The sequence below is a fragment of the Equus przewalskii genome, chromosome 18 (assembly GCF_037783145.1).
Source record: "Equus przewalskii isolate Varuska chromosome 18, EquPr2, whole genome shotgun sequence".
Classification (NCBI taxonomy): domain Eukaryota; kingdom Metazoa; phylum Chordata; class Mammalia; order Perissodactyla; family Equidae; genus Equus; species Equus przewalskii.
The window spans coordinates 9,814,365-9,835,529 of record NC_091848.1 but is presented as its reverse complement, the minus strand read 5'-3'; the positions used below and the strand labels follow the sequence as shown (position 1 = coordinate 9,835,529).

General features: G+C 36.0%; 1 protein-coding gene across 1 annotated transcript in view; it reads left to right on the top strand.

The window, feature by feature from the left end:
* ZBBX (zinc finger B-box domain containing) overlaps window positions 1-21,165 on the top strand; it is a 140,108-nt gene that overhangs the window by 2,484 nt on the left and 116,459 nt on the right. The window contains exon 2 of the mRNA XM_070582180.1: window positions 5,597-5,781. The gene's annotated coding sequence lies outside the window, so the exon portion shown is untranslated. The remainder of the gene's footprint in view (window positions 1-5,596; window positions 5,782-21,165) is intronic.

The following is a 21,165-nucleotide window of genomic DNA, read 5'->3' as shown; positions in this document are numbered from 1 at the left end:
TTGTTCTATTAATCATTGACAAAAGGATGTGGAAATCTCCTACCGTAATTGTAAATATGTTCATTTTTCCTTGCAAGAGTGTTGAAGTCTCCTATGGATATATCTATATTTTGTTTCTGTAGAGTTTTGCTTCACTTACTTTTAAGCTCCATTATTGGAAGCATGCACATTTAGAAAAATGAGATCTCTTTGATAAATTTGCCTATTTATCTTTATGAAAATCCCTCTTTATCTCTGGTTATACTCCATACTTTGGAGTCTACATTGTTGGGTATTAATATAGCCACACTAAGTCTCTTCGGTTTGGGGTTTGCATGGTATATCATTTTCCATCATTTTACTTTCAATCTATCCATGTTGCATTTGAAATACAGTTCTTACACAGAGCATATTATAGTATTAGCAATTGTTTTTTTAACTATTAGTAATTGCTATCAGTAATTGTTTTTAATCTTCTCTGGCAATATCACTTTTTCTTTGGCATGTGTATTCCATTTGTATTTAATGTAACTATTGAAAAGGTTTGATTGAAGCTTAGCATCTTATTTTTATTTTCCATTTGTTTCCTCTGTTTTTCCTTTCATCTTACTTTCCTGCTTTGTTTTAAATTAATCTACTACCTTTTAGTATTCTATTTTACCTAACCCATTAGATTTTTATTTTATCTTTTTTATTTTACTTTTTAAGTAGTTGCTATAGGGACTCAAGTATGCACCTTGAACCTATCATATTCTATCTTGAATTAATTTTATTCTTCTTCACATATAATGTAGGAAGTTCATCAAATTATAGTTCCATTTATCTTCATTTCACCATTTTTGCTATTCTTATGTCTATTACTATTACATGTTATAAACTCTATAATATAAATGTTGCTTTTGCTTTAAATAGTCAAATGTCTTTCAAAGAAATTAGAGGGGGAAAATAATTAAAGGCATATTTACCTCCTTATTTACCATTTTCAACATTCTTCAATTCTTCCTGCAAATCTAAATTTCCAAAAAATATCATTTTTCTTCAGACTGAAGAACTTCTTTTAGCATTTCTTGTAGTGCAGCTCAGATGGCAGCAAATTCTCTAAGCTTTCATTTATTATTTATTCATTTATCTAAAAATGTATATAATTCACCTTCATTTTTGAAGGCTACTTTTGCTGGGTATAGGATTCTCAGTTGACATTATTTTTTGGTTGTTTTCCTTTTGCACCTTAAAGGTGTCAACCCATTGTGCTCTGGCTTGCATTTCTTTTAAACAGAGTGTTAGTTTTCCACATGTCATGTACTTTCTACTTTGGCTCCTTTTAAGATTTTTCTCTTTACCTTTGGATTTCAGTAGTTTGACAATGATATGCTCGGTGCATTTTCTATGAATTATTCCACTTGAGATTCTCTGAGCTTCTTGAGTTTGTAGCTTTATATATTTTTAAGTATAGAAGAAAGTTTTTATTTTTCTGCACCAGTCTCTCTTTCCTATCCTTCTGGGATTCCGATTACATGATATTTGACTGCTTGATATTGTTCCCCAGGTCAACTAATGCTCTGTTTGTTGTATTTTTTGTCTTTTCTCTCGATGCTTTAATTTGGATAAATTCTCTTGACCTGTCTTCAAGGTCATAAATTTAATTATTTTGTTGATTTCTCTGTAAAACCCAACTATTTTTTTCATATCTTCTGTTTTAGATATGTAATTTCTATCTGTCTTTTCTTATATTTTTCATTTCTCCACTGAAATTACCCATCTGTTCATCTATTCTTCCCTTTCTTCCTTATTTGAGATGTTTTAAATTATTTTCTAATTCTTTTTTTTTAAAGATGGGAACCTGAGCTAATATCTGTTGCCAATCTTCTTTTTTATCCTTCTTCTTCTCCCCAAAGCTCCCCAGTAGCTAGTTGTATACTCTAGTTGTAGGTCTTTCTGGCTCTGCTATGTGGGATGCCGCCTCAGCATGGCCTGATGAGCAGTGCCATGTCCATGCCCAAGACCCAAACTGGGCTGCCAAGGCGGAGTGCACAAACTGAACCACTCGGGCACAGGGCCTGGCCCCTTTTCTGTTAATTCTTGTATCTGGATCATCAGTGGTCTGCTTCAGCTGATGTTTTTCCTTCTTATGAGTCCTTCTCTTGCCTCTTAACAGGTTTTGTAATTTATTATTGCATCCTGGAAATTACATATAGAAGAAAAGAGAGAATTGAAGAATAATACTGTTTTTTTCCATGAAAAGTTTCAAGTTCTTCTCTCATCTATTGGCTCAAGTGAGGAGGTGATTATTCAGATTTCAGCAAGGGTTCATTTGACTGGGCCTGAGCTACAGCTCCCTTCTGGTCAACCCAACTCCCAAAGTCCAACTTCCTAAAGAAGGGCTAGTCCCTTTGTTCTACTTCAAATTTGATTTGGGATTCCATACAACCCTTTGGCTTTCTCAATTTCAGGCATAGGGAGAGTGTGGGGGATGGGACACACAGGATGATTTCTTTCTGCTTATCAGTCCTGGCTTCACTTCCATGTTTTTCAGAAAATTTGGAGTGGGGTGGACAGAATTGCTGTGTTGAGTAAGTTGTTATGGTACTGGATGGTCTTTCAGACTCCAATACTTCCCATCTATTTCCACCACTGCCAGTAGCTCCATTGACTTTGTCTCCACTCAGTTAAGCAGCCTTGAGCAGCTTTCTGGCTATTGAGAAGACTTCTGCTCTCCCTGTGTCCAGACCATTCAGGACTCACTGTCTCTTATGCAGGGCTTCTCTCTCTGGAAATCGGTTCATCAAAAGTTTCTTGTCTCTCTTGTTCTTTGACAGTCCCACATACAAGTATGATTTTTATATCATCTATACTTTTTTTGGTGTTCTCATGAGAGCAAAGGTATTCCATGTCCTACTTGGAAATGGAAGTGCCTGGAGAACTTCTAAGCATTTTTTGAGATTCTGTTCAAATGTTACTTCTTAAAAGTCTTTTTATTTGACTTTTATTTGACCGAACTTCTTCTTTGAAACTAATTCTTCTGTTGCAGCTCCTGGATACAATCCTATGACATCATCTGTGATACTTTAGAGTACCTGATTGTTTGTAGGAATTATCCTTCTATAATAATAAAATGTTTGAGTCTGGGGACCACCTTTTGTTTATTAATTTAATGCCAACAAATAGCATAGATTTGGTCTCACAAGAGATACGTAATTTGTTTGTTGAATATAACATATTTTCTATTGCCTCCACGACCTTGAACATGTTGGGGTTTTTTTCCCCATCGCATGAAATTCCCTTCCTTTCCTTTCTCTGGAAAACTCCAGCTTGTACTTCAACATCTAGCTCAGTTATCTCTTCTCAGTTGGACTTTTCTGATCCTCTTTCAGAGCACTTACCACATTTTATGGTAGTTTGAATTATTTCCCCACCTCCAGCACCAGAGTGAAAGCTATGGAAGATAGTAGAAGAGAAGCAGCTGAGTGTGGTTGAAAGAACATTGGCTTCAGTTCTTTTTTTTTTTAAAGTATGCTTTTTTTCTGTTGATGAAGATTGGCCTTGAGCTAACATGTGCTGCCTATATTCCTCTTTTTTCCTCTCTCCCCAAAGCCCCAGTACATAGTTGTATACCCTAGTTGTAGGTCATTCTTGTTCTTCTCTCTGAGCCACTGCCACAGCATGGCTTAATGAGTGGTGTGCAGGTTAGTGCCAGGGTCCAAACTGGCAAACCCTAGGCTGCTGAAATAGAGCACATGAACTTAACCACTTGGCCACAGGGCTGGCCCCTACTTCAGTTTCTGATGGACAGGGGTTTAAATGGACTGGGTTTGTACTTAGTAGTTCTGAAATCTTTAGTAAGTTTCCTAATTTTTCTGAAACTTCTTATGTTAAATGCCTGACACATAATTGGCACTCTATAAACAGCAATTATTATTGTGGTATTAACAAACTATTTGTTGCTGTGAAGTAGTCACAAAATATTTATCAAATGAGAGAGTGAATGAGTAAGTGAATGAATGAACAATAGCTGTGGTGATTCAATAAAACTTTCAAGCAGCTTTAGCTTTTGCTTGGATTATAGCTATAAACTACTTTTTCTTATACCTGAGATTCGCTCATTCTCATCAGTTTCATAACTGCTCTTAGTTAGCTACTCTTGTACAAAGTCTTGAATGAAGCCACATTGGCCTGTGGTAATACCTTGCCTATTTACATTTATTTCTGGTGTCTCACATGTCCAAAAATTTTGCTTAAAGCTTGCAAATACCAGATATTCAAAATTAATCATTCTTTAATGTGCTATTACTATTCTTTAGACAAAAGAAGAGAAGAGTTAGTGGTAAATACCAACCAGTAGTGACAATGAACACTCATTAAATCTTTATATACTTGATTTACACAGATTACACAGTAAATTAATTAGGTATAGAAAATATTTTCTAGCTAATACAACACACATGTCACAATTTATGGCTCGCAATTTTAAAGTTCATAATAAGCCAGACTGAATATTTTTCTGAAGGATCAGAGATTTTGTAATTTCCATGGTAAAAGCATATTATTGACTATGTTATCCAATCCTGCAGAGGATCTTACTCCTTTTATGTTTGTTGTAGACTGACAATAGTATATCTGACATTTCAAGATAATAAATTTGCATCTCACACTTATAGTCAAGTCATACCTTTTTGTGTGATAAAACATTGAAAAGGAAAAAAAGCAGTAAGACATCCCGTCATAGACACACATTTCTGAAACGTAAACAAAATGAAGAATTTTAGAGCCCACAAATCAGTTTTTCATTATAGAGACTGATTAGCCATTATCTTGCTTGACTGAACAGCTCTACTACTAAACAAGAGTTAGAACTCATTCATTTTTTTCCCCTTCTTGTAGCACATTCATGAAACAAAGTACCAGGATGAAATGAGTACGCTACCAACTAGATGGATTTTTCTCTTGTACATCGGGATGCTACCAACCTAAACATGATTTGTTTCTTTTCTCTCCAACACCTCTGCTTTATTTTCCTCGTCTGCAATTTGCTGAGCTTAAACTCGTTCTCATTTTACATGTAAACATAACCTTCTTTTTTTTTTTTTGCCAGTGAGTTTGAGTTTAGTATTTTGAAAACCACATAAGATATTTTTCCCCCAAATACTGCTGATTCAGTAGAGCATTTTTCCTTTTGAAAGGCAAAGCCATTTGGAGTGAAAGTTCTCTTAAAAATGATTTGTTTTTTCTTAGCCTTATAAGTTTTGTCATCGTCCGTATTTCTCTGAGCGTAAAAGCCTCCCTCCTGCCTTTCCCTTTTATTTATTGTCTGCTGTACTAACAATAGTTTTCCTGGAAGCAGGGAAATTTCTTACCCTCTGACTGCTCGCTGGTCAACACAACTCTCCACTTTGACATGTTACATTTGGGAATGAAATATTAATATGTGAGACTAGGCAGCATTTCAGGGAAGATAAAGTAAGGAAATAACACATATCTTATCATTTTTCTCATAACATGGAAAAGAAAAATTGTGTGTGTGTTGGAATGGGACGGGGAGTAATTTATTTATTTTCAAAAGAGCATCATGGACCATCTATACAGTATTTATGAGGCGACTTGTATCTCTTTGCAAACCTAGGGTGGTGCTCTTCCTTATTCAAATGAAACTTAGCAATTCAATTGGTGGCTGAAAAAAACCTGAAAAATGCAGGAGTTGGAACCAGGGAAGACAAGTGAGATGGAGGAGAAGACGTTTGTGGAAAACAGCCAGATATTTACCACCAAGACTCTCTGTGCTTAACTAATTTCTCATTAGTTCTGCAGGTGAGTAGCTGAGCTGAATTCTTCGTGTTTATAAATGAGATTCTGAGAGATTTAGTGTTTAGGAAAGGAAAAGAAAAAGGTAAGCAGTGCCATGCTCACCATGTGAGACCAGAGCACAGTGCCTTTCTCCCTGGCTTTTCCTCTCCAATAACAACAACCAGATCTGACATTGTAGTGAGATTTTATTTAAGTCCTGTGAAAAGCAGAGACAAATGGTGATAGTTCTAAATTCCCTCATGTGATTTTGCTATATCTCAGTCTTCGTCACCTTTTGCTCTTAAGGAAGAAAAAGACAAGAAAAATTGCTAATGTAATTTTTTCCAATTAAAATATTTGTTGACAAATCTTTAAAACATCAGTGTATCATCATCATTGTGTTTATTTTGAAAAGACTTTGTCATTTATATACTCTCATTGATAACCAGAAATATTTATAACATGCACAGGTATTCATGACTAGTTTCAGCAAAACAAGAGGGGCTGCTACTTCTTAAAAATAGGTCAAATCTGGATATAAAAATAAAACAAAAGTCTCTAGGTTTGTGAACCCCAATTTTATCCACTTATTTGAAATTGTGTACAAGTCCATTTGGATGTCACTTTGACACAAAAATAAATAATTTTATATATAAATAACATTTCTTTGCTATTCAAATAAAATACATTTCAAATATGACCGAATTAAGATTCTCGTGTAAAGTCTCAACAGCGTATTTCTTCAAAATTTCATTCATGGACTATTTGCATCAGAATTATCTAGATCAGGGCTTCTTAAAGGGTGTGCTGTGTGTGATGAAGGTCTTTTTTTCCCTCTTTCTCTGTGGAGGACTGAAATTTTCCTCTATGCTCTGTACAATGAGACAGGTCCACTAATCACGGGGCTTGGATGTTGCAGCAATGTCAGATTGTTCAGAAAATTTCTAGTCCCTTACTCTCATCTGTACTTCTTTCTTCCAGGTCTGGTAACAGTTTGCAAAATTGTACTGGTCCTCAAAGCACACTTTGACTGGCACTGAATGAGTAGACTGGCGGAAGTCCTAAATAATCAGGATCTCATGAGATGGGTCATAGGGATTGGCATTTTTTGTGTGTGTGTGAGGAAGATTGGCCCTAAGCTAACACCTGTTGCCAATCTTCTTCTATTTTATGTGAGATGCCAACACAGCATGGTTTGATGGGCAGTGCTGAGTCTGTGCCCTGGATCTGAACCTGTGAACCGTGGGCCACAGAAGCAGAGCATCTGAACTTAACCTCTACACCACTGGGCTGGCCCCAGGAATTTTAACAAGTCCCCAGGTGATATCTATGCACCCTAAAGTTTAAGACCCATTGTTTTGGGTAAATCTAAATATTGTCGTTGCTCTCAATCACAAATCCATGGAACTTAATAGCAATTATACTTTATAGAGCAAAAGGATTTGTAACAGGGAATTTGCTCCACAGCCAAGCAGCTGGTCTCTCCCGAACAGTCACTTTACCTCTCTCTCTAACAGTCACTGTCCAGGTACTGCATTCATCTTTCATCGTCTGAACATTCCTATTCTCTCTGCCCGTTAGAACAAATCTGGTCTTTTTTCCCTTCCTTGTCTTTCAAAGCATTGCATCAGATGATTCATCTCTCCCACTTCTGCATTTCTTTCACTTATCTTCTCCTGCCAATTCTGGCCAGTAAGCCTTGCTCTAAGTTCAACTTTATCTCTGTTATATTTTGATACATACTTCCTCCCTCTGTGATTTTGTTTATTGTGATGACCTCCCTCTATCACCTCTATATTAACGATTCCAGTTTTTCCAATTTTAATGCAGTGTTCTTTCCACTACTTCACTCTGCCTATAAGATTATCAACTTTAAAACTCTTTTCTACCTCTCATTTCTGTCTCTGCCAGTGCTAACAGCCTTCCACCTCATTCATTGAAAATGACCACAAAAGCTATATTCTGCACAATTCCATTACACGCTGTTCAGGTACACCTCAGAGTGAGTGTCATCCCCTGGAGATGTGCACCATGGTAGTCCTGGTTCTTTCAATCACCCTGGATTACAAACATGCAGACAGACTTCGTTTCCGTCATCAGTCATTTATACATTCAACAACAGAACCTAGTTGGGAGCAGCTGACATAGAGCCAGAGAAATGCATCCTGCAGTGTCAGTTTCACTGCAAGACAGTGGAGAGTAGAAAGTGAAGAGGATCCGAGGGCGGACAGGCCCAGAATACGCACATTGGCTTGAATATATTTAGGAACTGTATTTTTGCATGGATTACTTTGGGCTCTATTAAGAAGGAATTTTGCCAGGAAAACAAGGAATTCAGAAATCCTGCCATGGTAGCTATCTTCCTTCTCAAGGGATCCCTGAGAGTAAGATATGAAAAAGGAAAAGCAAAACAAAGGATCTCCTTATTTTAACTGAGGTTTGGACTCAAGGCTTATAGTAGGACTCCAGAAGGGAGGGTGAACCACGCAGAAGGCTCCTTATATACCAAATAAGCCAAACCCTCAAACCAAAGGAGGCCACATGGCTTTCTCTCTTAATTTTGTACTCTTGCGTTAGCTCTTTCAACTTTGTAACTTATGATATGTATAGACAAAAAGGCAAAATGGGCCAAAATCAAAGAGAAAGATAAAGAAAAGAAAGTATGTGCCTTCATAAGGTAAAGCTGGCTTAAGCTGCATCCTGGGTGAGCCTCAGGCCAGGCCAATATATCTCAACTTTCTAACCATGTGGGAAAGGAAAGATGAGAAGGATGACAGTGTCCTGGTAAGGGAGCAGGCCCTGGCGCTCTCCTCAGCCCAGCCTGTACTGAGTGGAAGAGAAGGGAGAAGGCAGGATCACACAAAGTAAGGTGTTGACCTTTTAGTCCTTTCAAAACCTCTTTAACATGACCCCAATCGGTGTTTTACACTCTAGAGTTGGGAAAGGAGGTGTGGATCTTTCTCTGTGCCAGAGCAGAGGGGCACAAAGGAAAAAGAGTCACGGTGTCTGCTCCAAGGAAGTTCAAGGACACAGGCAAATGGACGAAACCAGCGTGTAATCGTTATCATGTCTTTCCACGGTGTCTCCATCAGTGTGGTGTGTCCTTTAAAAATGCCACGTGTAGGTTAATTGATACTGTCATAAAAATAAGAAAGTAAAAACTTACTATCTCTCAATATTTATTATGAAAGCACATTGATATGTTATGCTATCCAGACTAAATATTAACCTGGAATTGGGTAATTTTATATATCTCTTTGTCAATGTTACTTTGAACAAAGGTATTCAGTGCGTAATATCAGGGCATATCATTACAAAGCTCACCAATTATAGTGCTTGCTGCTATTTCGTGTACACAACTTTGTCTTCCCAACTCTTTATTGACTGAAATACCAATAACAGAATATATTACCCTTTGAAAATATGAGCTTAACTAATGTTAAAGGATATTGTCTGAGTGATACTTACATTGTGTAGGAGTTTGGAAAAAGGTGGCTTAGAGACAGTTTCCCAGGTTATTTTGGATCATAACAATATCCTTGCCTATATTATAGAATACAGATTCTCAGGCTTCTTGGAGCTTCTGATTCAGTAAATATGATGTGGGGCCAGGAAATTCAGTGTACAACAAGTACCCTAAGTGAGTCTTATGATGAAGAAACACACTCGTAAGGTATCTTTCAACTCCAATATTCTATAATTCTATTGTAATCACCCAGACTACAAGAAACACATCTTTAATGACTCTTTCTGAATTAGCATTGCACTGAGAGCAGAGAAGGTGTTCAGTATTAATTTAATTGATCATTGATGACTATTTTGACAGATTCTCAGCCCTCAATTCATATGCACAGTTTATATAGCAAGTGATGTTTTGGATAGTGACTTGGAAGTGAGAATGTGTCATTAGAAACAAGGTTACCGTAATTTTCAAAACACTTCACAGTTTATATGGTATTTTTATTACGTGCTCTTTTGCAAATCTCATCACAACCTGGTAAAGTTTGCACTTTTATTGATATTTTACAAATGTGAAACTCATGGATGTTAAGAACCTGCCACTTTTGTACTCACCTACTACATATGGAATTAAGATTCAAATTCATATCTCAGGATTCCTTACTCAATGATCTTTCCATGGTATCAGGCTACTTTTCTAATACTGGCATTCCTGCCTGTTCTTATTGTACACAGAGCAAAAGCAAATTTACTACATCATTCCCCCATAAAAAGACCAGTATTGCAGGTGAAATCAGCTAGTACCAAAATTCGTAACTATTATATACAAAACGTGAGACAAGAAGTGGAATATTCAAGAACATTATCTCCACCTAAGAAAGAATTTTAGTAATTCCTAATGAGCCAAAGAAAATACCCATCTAGTCCAATCTGTAAATCCCTGTATCTCATCATTTTTCTACCACAAACTTGGCCTTCATTCTTCTAAATGGTGCAAGTAACTGGTGCCTTTTTGAGAGGGTTGGGGAATGAGCCTGAGGGAGCAAGAAAAAAAAATTTTAGGACCCCCTTCAAAGGATGAATTAATTGGAATTAGAGGAATAATTGAACCAGAGGCTAGTTTTAAGGTGCCTCTCTTTCCTTCTGTGGCCCAAGACTGAGAACCAGCTGATGGCAGAGTCCCCACCTTCTTTGTCCATCTCTCAGGGTGGTGCTGCCACATATGATCCTTGGACCATTGCAAGTGCTTGTAAAATGTACAGATTCTTGAGGTCCACTCAAATTCACTAGATCAGAACTTTGAGGATTAAGTCCTTGATATTTATGTTTACTGAAGTCAGAAAATCTGCCAGAGAGAGAGTAACCTGATTGTATATGAAGGTAAAAACTAGTTTTGAGGAGCTAGTTCCCCAAGTATATGTCAAATCTTTGGCAGCTTTCTGTAATGCCTATTAGAATGGATCGACGTTAATGAAGAATTGCTTATTTGGGGCACACAGCATTTTGGTTTAGAGGAGTTGGATTATCAGATCTTTATCTTTCTTTTTCCTTTTTTTTTTATGAGGATGATTGGCCCTAAGCTAACATCTGTGCCAATCTTTCCTCTAGTGTGTATGTGTGTTGTCACAACAGCATGGCTTGATGAGTTATATAGGTTCACACCCGGGATCCAAACCTGCAAACCCAAGCCGCCGAAGCAGAGCTTGCCAAACTTAACCAGTATGGCAGCAGGCCAACCTCTACCTTCCTTCTTGCTGACAGAAAAAACAGGAGTTTGAGAGACAGAAGGACAGAGCAGCATTTTTTTACCAAGTCAATAGCTATTTTCTATTTAATCTTGTTAACTGGCATATTTTGGGGAAAATAAGCAACTATATTCTTTGTCAGTTTTATTAAATCCTAATAATGTCCATGTGCATGTGGCTTGTATTTGATGCAATCAGAAAAGCAAATAATGCCTAAGCCAACAATCTCCAAACAATTTCCAGGGGAAATAAAATTTTTTAAAGTCTTCAAATAGCAAATGTTGCTTAGCCATAAGCTATATAAAGGCTGAGGACAAAGATAAAAAGAGAAAGTTGAGAAACACTCTAAAATATTAAGTTATAGTATAACTCCACCCGATGGATTTCTGTTGAATTTCACTTGTGTTGAGAAACAATATGAATACTAGGTGTCATCTGAATTTATATTTGATCACAAATATTTGATCAAAAGTTTGTGAAAAATAAGCAATTAATGATATGGATAGAGAAAGGATTGGAAGAAAATACATCCAGATATAAACAGCTTTCGATATGTGTGGAAAATTTGCAGTGAATACATTTCCTACTTTTAAAACACTTTCCACATTTTCATGTATCTATCTGTCAATCTCTCTATATCTCTATATATGTAAACTTAATAGCAAAAATGACTGATAATATATTTTTAAAAATAAACATCATTTTTGAAAAATAAGAAACACTTGATGAAGTGCCAACGGGTACTTTTCTGGGGCCATCTACGTGATGAAAAGGTTATGCTGTTTAGCTCTTGTATCATGTTTTTAATTGGTTGTGACTTGTAATCCAATAGTTCAATAAAAACAGAAGTGAGATAATTGCGTTTTACTTCCACCTTTTTCCATTAACTTAGTTTGCTATTATGAGCAAATAATTTAATATCTCTACTTCAGTTTCTTCTTCAGAGAAATAAGGACAATCACATTAGGTTTTTTTTAAACTTTAGCATCAAGAATTAATTGAAGCAATGACTGGAAAGAATTACAAGCACACGAAGAAAATATTCATTAATATTCTGCAAGATAATGTAATTCTTTCTTGGAGCAGTTTAGAAATACTGGCAACCTAACACTTCTTGAAAACTAAAACCAAATGAGTAATGCAAAAAAAAATGATTGTGATAAAATCAATATAAATGAATAAAATAATTGGAGATTATTGGCAATGGATATTTGTTTAGTTGAGCTTAAGAAGTAATTGGATATGCTTTATAAATCAGTTAAATTTAGGCTTAAGCTGCTTAAAAAATTCAAATATAGTGGCTTAAATAAGATGGAAGTTAATTTTTCCTCTTATGTAAGAGTCTGTCTGAAGATGGGCAACCAGACTGGCAGGGGGACTGTGTCACTCACATTCCATTGGTAAAAATTTAGCCATATAGTCACATCTAGCTTTAAAAGAGGCTGGAAAATGTAATTCTTAAGTGGTACTTAATTACTAAGAAAGAAGGGTAAAAATGTTTTTTGTTTTGTTTTGTTTTAGGCTAACTAACATTCTGCTAGCTATATGTATACTTAGCTTGGTTTCTGAAAACCGTTTGTGAAATCATTTCATCATCCGATGGAAACCATAGCTTACATTTACTCCTTACTTTGTCTCATCCCATCCCATTGCTTTAAATTCCATCCATATGCTGATGATTCTCAAATTTGTATTTCCAGCTTTGATCCCTGCTGGAAATATACCAGCATGGGTATAGAGAACAGTTTATTCATCCATCCACTTGGATCTCTAACATCGCAAATTTAACATGTCAAAGCAGTTAGTGGCACCAACGTCCACTCAAAATCCAGAAGCCAGCTTTGATTTTTCCCCTTCTCATGAAGTTAGTCCTCAACATTTTCACTTTGTCTTTATTTCTGTAATGAAAATTCTGAGTTTTAGATGGGCACCTGGCATCCCAGCTATACACTATACTTCCAGCCCTCCATGTAGTCAGGGGTGGTCACGTGACTCAGTCCTGTTTAATGGGATATGGACTGAAGCCATATTTGCAGCTTTCAGGTCATGCTCATGAAAGAAGTGGAGTGGCAACTGGGACTTTCATACATTTGCTGGTGGGAATATTTTGGAAAACAGTCTGGCAATTCCTTATGAAGTTAAATATAAGCTTACCATGTGACCTAGCAATTCAACTCTAGATATTTACTTAAGATAAAGGAAAATATTTGACTGAAGGGAAATGAAAACACATGTCTGTACAAAGACTTGCACACAAATATTTATAGCAACTTTATTCATAAGAATGAAAATTAGACACAATCAAATGTCCATTAAAAGATGAATGTAAAAACAAATTATGGTGTACCTACCCAAATGGAATGGTTCTCAGCAACAAAAGGGAACAAACTACTGATACACACGTCAGGATAGAAAAATTTCAGAAACATTATGCCGAGTGAAAGAAGCCTTGCACAAAAGTGTACAAACTGCATGCTTACATTTATAACGAATCCTAGAACAGGAAAAAGTATTCCACAGTGCAGAAAGCAGACCAGTGGTGTCTGGGGGTATTGACTGAAAATAGGCAAACGGGAAATGTTGGGGATGACATGTATTTTCTATATCTTTATTTTAGTGATAGTTGCAAGGTTTATACATATGTCAAAACCTACTGACTGTAAGCTTAAATTGTGAGTAGTTTATTGTATGTACATTGTATATACCTCAATAAAGTTGGGTAGAAGAAAAGATAGCCTGACTTACAGTAGAGACTAAATGATAATAATTAAAAATCAATCATGTTGAAAAGAAGCAATTCTCAGAAATACAAAAGGCCATTAGAAAATGTTCAAACTCACTATGAAGTAAATGCAAATCTAAGATATGATTTTCGTATATGAATTATTTAAAAAACAGAGGATTCTGGCTTCTAGTCTGGCGTGTAAGAAGCTTGGAAGTCACCATTCAGTCCTAACAACAAGTAAAAAGCTGAACGAATTGAAAAATCAACAATCTATGAGAAAAGCGAGGTCACAGGGCAAACTACTGCCCCAAAGTATAGGCAAATACAGAAAATCACTACTTACTGGAACAGAAACCTCCCTGGGAACCAGGACCAGGATAGAGAAACCTGAACTGTATTTGAAGAATTGCTGGAAGTGCAGTGTGGACAATTTAGAGAGGTAAAAACTCTAGGGAGACATAGTCTTTGGACGGACTCCACACTTAGTGAGTTTTGCCTCCTGAAGTTCCACCAGGTTCTCACAGTGAATACTGGAGGAAAATCCCCTCATGCTTCCAGCAGTCAGAAGAGAAAGGAACCATCTTGAAATATACCAGAGCATTCTATTCTTCTCAACGAGGTCTAGCCTTAGTAGAAATTATTTAACCAGAGCCTAACCTGCTGGGGTTTTATCAGAGCCTAACTGATCTGGGGAGGGGAAATACCCAACTCCGGCTGGCTCCAGCTTTCCACAGGGTGAAAGGGAAATACTCAGCTCCAGCTGGCTCTAGCCGTCTTATCCCGCCTAAAGAGGAAAGGAAACAACTGAGAAGCAGGTGGGAAGTTCACAGACCAGGGACACAGGCTCACTAAAGGACCGAGACCTAATCATAATACTTCAATATTTCCCCTCCTCCCATATCTCACAACCACCTTACTAAAGGCCTATTTATAGCAGTTCCTTTTATACAGTATACGACGTCTAGCTATCAAGAAAAAAATGACAAGACATACTAAAAAGCAAAATTATAGTTTGAAGAGACAAAGCAAGCATCAGAGCCAGACTCAGAAATGGCAGGCATGCAGGAATTATCAGATTGGGAATTTATGACAACTATGGTTAATTTGCTAAGGGCTTTAATGGATAAAGCAAACATCATGTGAGAACAGATGGCCAATACAAGCACAGAGATGGACATTCTAGGAAAGGACAAAAAAGAAATTCGAGAAATAAAAACACTGTAACAGAAATGAATAATGTCTTTGATGAGCTTATTAGTAGATTGCACTTGGCTGAGGAAAGAATCTCTGAGCATGAAGCTATCTCAATACAAACCTCCAAAACCAAAACGCAAATGGAAAAAAGACTAGAGAATACAGAAAAGACTATCTAAGAGCTTTGGGACACCTATAGAAGGTGTAAAATACGTGTAATGAGAATTCCAGAAAGAGAAAAAAAGAAAAAAAGGAACAAAAGAAATATTTGAACAATAATGTCTAAGAATTTCCCCCAAATTAATGTCAGACACAAAACTACAGACCTAGGAATCTCAGACAACACCAAGAAGAATACATGCTAAAACTATACCTAGGTTTATCATTTTAAAATTATAGAAAATCAAGATAAAGAAAAAAATCTTTAAAAAATCCGGAGAGAGAAACACCCTACTTATAGAGGAGCAAAGATAAGAATTATATTGATTTCTCCTTAGAAACCATGAAAGCTAGAAGAGAGTAGGGTGAAACATTTAAAGTATTGAGAAAAAACTCCACCAACCCAGAATTCTGTACCTTCAAGAGTTAACCTAGAATTATCCTTCAAGAGGAAAGGAGAAATAAAGACTTTCTCAGACAAACAAAAATTGAGAAATTTGTTTCTAGTAGACTTGCCATGAAAGAAATGTTAAAAGAAGTTCCTTAGAGAGAAGGAAAATGATATAGGTCAGAAACAGATTTACATAAGGAAGAAGAGCATCAGAGTAAAATAAGTGAAGGTAAAAGAAAAACTTTCATTTTTCTTATTCCTAATTGATTGAACAGATAACAGTTTGTTCAAAATGAAAATGGCAACAATGTATTCAATTATGTAAACATATGTATATTAAATAAGCAATATATGTTTATATAATAATATATATATTTACTTATGTATGCTTACGTATAAACGAAATGATGGCAGCAATGATACAATGAAAGTAAGGGAGAAATTTGGATTATTTTGTTGTTATAAGGTACTCACAGTGCCCGTGAAGCAGCATGTGTTGTTTGAAAGTAGACTTGGGTTAGTTGTAAAAGCATATTTCGATCTCTACGACAATTACTAAACAACATAAAACAAGGTATAACTGATATACTAAGAGAGGAGAGAAAATGGAATCATATAAAATGTTCAATTAAAACCACAAAAAGCAGAAAGAGTGAAAGACAAAAGTAAGAACAAAGAGCAAGAGAAACAGATAGAAAAAAACAACATGGATCAGTTTAAAAAGTAATTCACAAGACATCGTCCCCCAAAGAAGTGAGCATACCAGTTTTACTGCAATCTCACCAGTATTTACTACTACTTTTTTCCACAGTAAAATAAAACAGCTTATTATTTTAATTTTCATCAATAGATGCATAAAAAGAATTTGACCAAATCCAATAGTCATTCATGATAAAAACTCTCAGTAATCTAGGAATAGAGGGGAACTTCCTCAACTTAATAAAGATATCTATAAAAAACCTACAGTTAACATTATACGTGATGATGAGAAATTTGAAGCTTTCCCACTAAAAGCAGGAAAAGCAAGGATGTTCTCTCTCACTATGGCTTTTCAACATTGTACTGGAAATCTTAGCTAATCAAGAAAAGGAAATAAAAGGTTTACAGATTGGTAAGGGAGAAATGAAACTGTCTTTGTTCGCATATGACTTGATTGTCTACGCAGAAAATCTAAAAGAATCAACAAAAAAAGAAAAGATCTCTTGTAACAAAAAAGTAATTATAGCAAATTTGCAGGATACAAGGTTAATATACAAAACTCAATCACTTTCCTATATAGCAGCAGTGAACAAGTAGAATTTGAAATTAAAAACACAATACCATTTACATTAGCACTCCAAAAGTGAAATACTTAGGTGTGAATCGAAGAAAATATGTAAAAGATCTACATGAGGACAAGTACAAAACTCTGATTAATGAAGTCAAAGAAGATCTAAATAAATGGAGTGATATTCCATGTTCACGAATAGAAAGACTTATTCTCAACATCTCAGGTCTTCTCAACATAATCTATAGATTCAAGGCAATCCCAATCAAACTTCCAGCAAGTTTTTTTTTTTTTTTTTTACAGATATCAACAACTGATTCTGAAGTTTTTTAGAGAGGTAAAAGACCCATAATGGTCAACTCTATATTGAAGAAGAATAAAGTTGGAGGACTGACACCCAACTTCAAGACTTTGCTATAAAACTATAGCAATCAAGACACTGTAGTCTTGGTGAAAGAATAAACAAATAGATCAGTGAACCAGAATAGAACCCAGAAATAGCCCCACATAAATATAATCAACTAATCTTTGACAAAGCAGCAAAGACAATATAATGGAGAAAAGATTCCTCATACGGTGCTGGAACAACTAGACATCCACATGCAAGAAAAATGACGCTAGACAAAGACCTTATACCTTTCATAAAAATTAACTCAAGAAAGATCACAGACCTAACTGTAAAATGCAAAACTATAAAACCTCTAGAAGATAGCATAGGAGAAAAATCTAGATGACCTTGTGTTTAGTGATGACTTTTTAGATACAGCACCAAAGGCACTATCCACGAAAGGAAGAACTGATAAGCTCAAGTTCATTAAAATTAAAAACTTCTGCTCTGTAGAACATGTTGTAAAGAGAATGAGATGACAAGCCACAAACTGGGAGGAAATATTTGCAAAACACGCATCTAATAAAGAATTGTTATCTAAAACATGCAAAGAACTCTTAAAACTCAACAATTAGAAAACAAACAATCCAACTAAAAAGTGGGCCGAAGACCTTAACAGACACCTCACCAAAAAAGATGTCAGATGGCAAATAAGTGTATAAAAAGATGCTCCACATCATACGTCATCAGGGAAACGCAAATCAAAACAACAATAAGATATCACTTCACTCCTATTAGAGTGGCCAAAATCCAGAACACTGACAACATCAAATACTGGCAAGGACGTAAAGCAACAGGAATTCTCATTATTGCTCATGGGAATGCAAAATGGTACGGCTACTTTGGAAGACAGTTTGGCAGCTTCTTACAAAACAAAACATACTTTTACCATACATCCAGTAATCACGCTTCCTGGTATTTATCGAAAGGAGTTGAAAACTTACAATCACACAAAAACCTGCACACAGTTGTTTATAGCAGCTTTACTCATTGTTGCTAAAACTTAGAAGTAACTGAGATGTGGGGTGACTGGATAGATAAACTGTCGTACATCCAGCCAATGAAATATTATTCAGAACTCAAAAGAAATTATGCCATGAAAAGATGTGGAGTTATTTTAAATGCATATTACTAAGTGAAAGAAGCCAATCTGAAAAGGCTACATACTGTATGATTCCAACTATATGGCATTCTGGAAAAGGCAAAACTATGGAGACAATAAAATTATCAGTGGTTGCCAGGGGTTAAGGAAGAGGGAAGGATGCAAGGGAGAGCATAGGAGATTTTTGGAGAAGTGAAACTACTCTGTATAATATTGTAATGGTGGATACATGCCATTATACGTTTATTCAAACTTATACAACATACAACACCAAGAGTGAACCCTCCTGAAAACTATGGACTTTGGATGATAATGACGTGTCAATGTAGGTTCATCAGTTGTAACAAATGTACCATTCTGCTATGAGATGTAGATAATGAGGGAGTGTGTGCATGCCTGGGGGCAGAGAGTATATAAAAATCTTTGTACCTTATGCTCAACTTTCTTGTGAACCTCAAACTGATCTAAAAATAAAATTTGTTAAAAACAAAACAAAACAAAACAAAAAGCAGCCAAACAAACGGTGTACCTTCACTTTCCCATTTCTCCTTTCTTGTATGAATCTCAGTGGCTTGAATGCTAACATGATGGCAGAAGCTGGGTCAATCATCTTAGACCATTAAGTGAAAGTCAAGAATGAGGAAGGCAGAACAACATAATAGAAGGATCCTAGATCCCTTTTACTATGGAGACCCCATCACATTCTGGATTGCCTGCACTTAATTGCTGAGTGAGAGAGCAGTCAATGTTTATCTCATTTAATCTCCTGTTGTGTTGGATCTTGTCAAAGCAGCCATCCTATATCTTAATACAATGATTACATCCTTAATACAATCACTTAGTGATTGTCTTCCTTGGACTATTGCATTAGCCTTCTCACTTGTCTCTCTGTTTATATTTTAGATTCATATGTCCAATCTTCTCTGGTCACCTGTCATCTCTTAAAAATATAAATCATTTATCACTTCTCTGCTTAAAAACTCAATCATCACTTTTTGTATTAATTGGAATAGGATCCAAATCCCTTATTTTGGCCTTCATCTCCTGTCTTCCTGTCTACCTTTCCCTGTAGTCTTATCTCTTCTTTCCCCTTATTTACCACACCCTCATTCTCTCCACTGCAGAACATTGATATTCTTCTTGCAGACACATTTCAGATCTGCCCATGGCTCCTTATCCAGATGGGCTCATTGCAAATGTCACTTCCTCAGAAAGGTTTTCTGTGATTATTCTACCTACAACGGAGTCTCAACCTAGGAAAATATCCTTTCTGTTGGTTTGTTTTACTCCCATCATGGAGTAAACCAAAACTGGTTTATGTGCATATCATTTTTTTTCCAGTAAAATACAAAGTCAATTAAGACAAAGAGCTTGTCTGTGTTGTTCAATGTTCTGCTCCCAAAACAATACCCGGTATAAGGTAGGTACTTAATAATATGTGTTAAATGAATAAATGAATGTTCCCTAATTCAGTGTAGTTTGCATCATTTTTTATTCTATCTATCTTCAGTCCCATAAATATTGAAGATCATCCTTCAGTCCTCAGCCTCTCATCTAATCAATTCCAAGTCCACAGATGAATTTCTCAATGTAAATACTGGATTCTCTCACTTTCCTTTAATCTTACTTCCTCTGTCTTGGCCTAGGCCACTAGTATCTATCAGACTGTAGCAATGGCCTCTTAATTAGTTTCTCCTTTGCCAGAGTCCTATGACTCTCCCTTCTTTTCTTCCCTCTTCTCCTAAGGCCCTTTCATGTTTCAGTAATGCTGGAAACTTACAGATTCTCTAAACTTACCATATTCTAACTCGCAGAGGGGGAGTTGGCACATGCTTTTTTTTTGACCCAGAAAACTCCCTAATTTCACTCATCCCCCTAAACCAGTCTGGAGCTCCTACTCACCCTAGATAGGGCATCAATTATGCTGAGAAGCGTTTCTTCAGCCCCAACTGTTGGGTTAGTATCCTTCCTCTCTGCTCTCACAGTATCGTGTTCTCACACAGTTTTAGCAGTTATTATTCTGAATTTCTGTCTATATCTCCCATATAGATGAGTTTTCCACAAGAATAGAACACAAATCTGTCTTGTTCATGGTTGCAGCCATTATCTACCAAAGTACCTGGGACATAGTAGGTCATCAATAAGTATTTGGTAAATTTCTGAATGAGCATCACAAAAGCTAGTTACATTAGACGCATATGGTTTTCTGGGTTAGCGTGAAGATGGGTACATAGGTCATGTTCATTCACAGTGGGCATAAGAATGTTAAATCTAGTTTGTTCTATGGTGGAGAGAGTTGTGACAGCTCCTTTGGAATGTTTTGGGAGCAACTTCTGCAAAAGTAAGGCTGCTATTATAAAATGTTTCACAAAATCTGATGAAAAATCTGCCCTTGGGGATCACAACTATAGAAGAATAAAGTTGATGAAAGAAAATTGTTGTTACATCTCATGTCAAACAAACCTGTAACTCTTGTTTTGTGCCTCCCAGCTTGAGTGCAGAAGAGAAAAATGCAAATTTTCCAAATGAAGTACAGCTAACAGTGCATAAATCTCAAGAAGACAGTAGGATATACTTATTAAAACTTGGCAAGGATCAGAAATGAATGACTTTTTCTCTGAAATGCCAGCTTTTTTCTTTTTAAGATTAGCTTTTCCCTAAAGCTACATCAATTATAAATAATTGTCTGCTAACAAAATTGGCACAGCTAAAGTTAAAGCCAATAAACTAAGAAATTAAACTGATCAAAAAATAAACAAGAGGTTTTAGCTCATTTTGAGAGAGTGGCTTCAAAAGAATGCCAGATGACTCTCCTATCTTTGTCTATGTAGGAATATTAATTCAAGATGATGAGAGACATAGATTCATGTTTTACTGTTGGTTAAAAGAATTCTTTAGGAATATACACTTTGGACTTACCTTATCAAAAAAGTTACTCTATATTTCAATTCTTCTGGCAGTCATCTTAGTCAAGATCC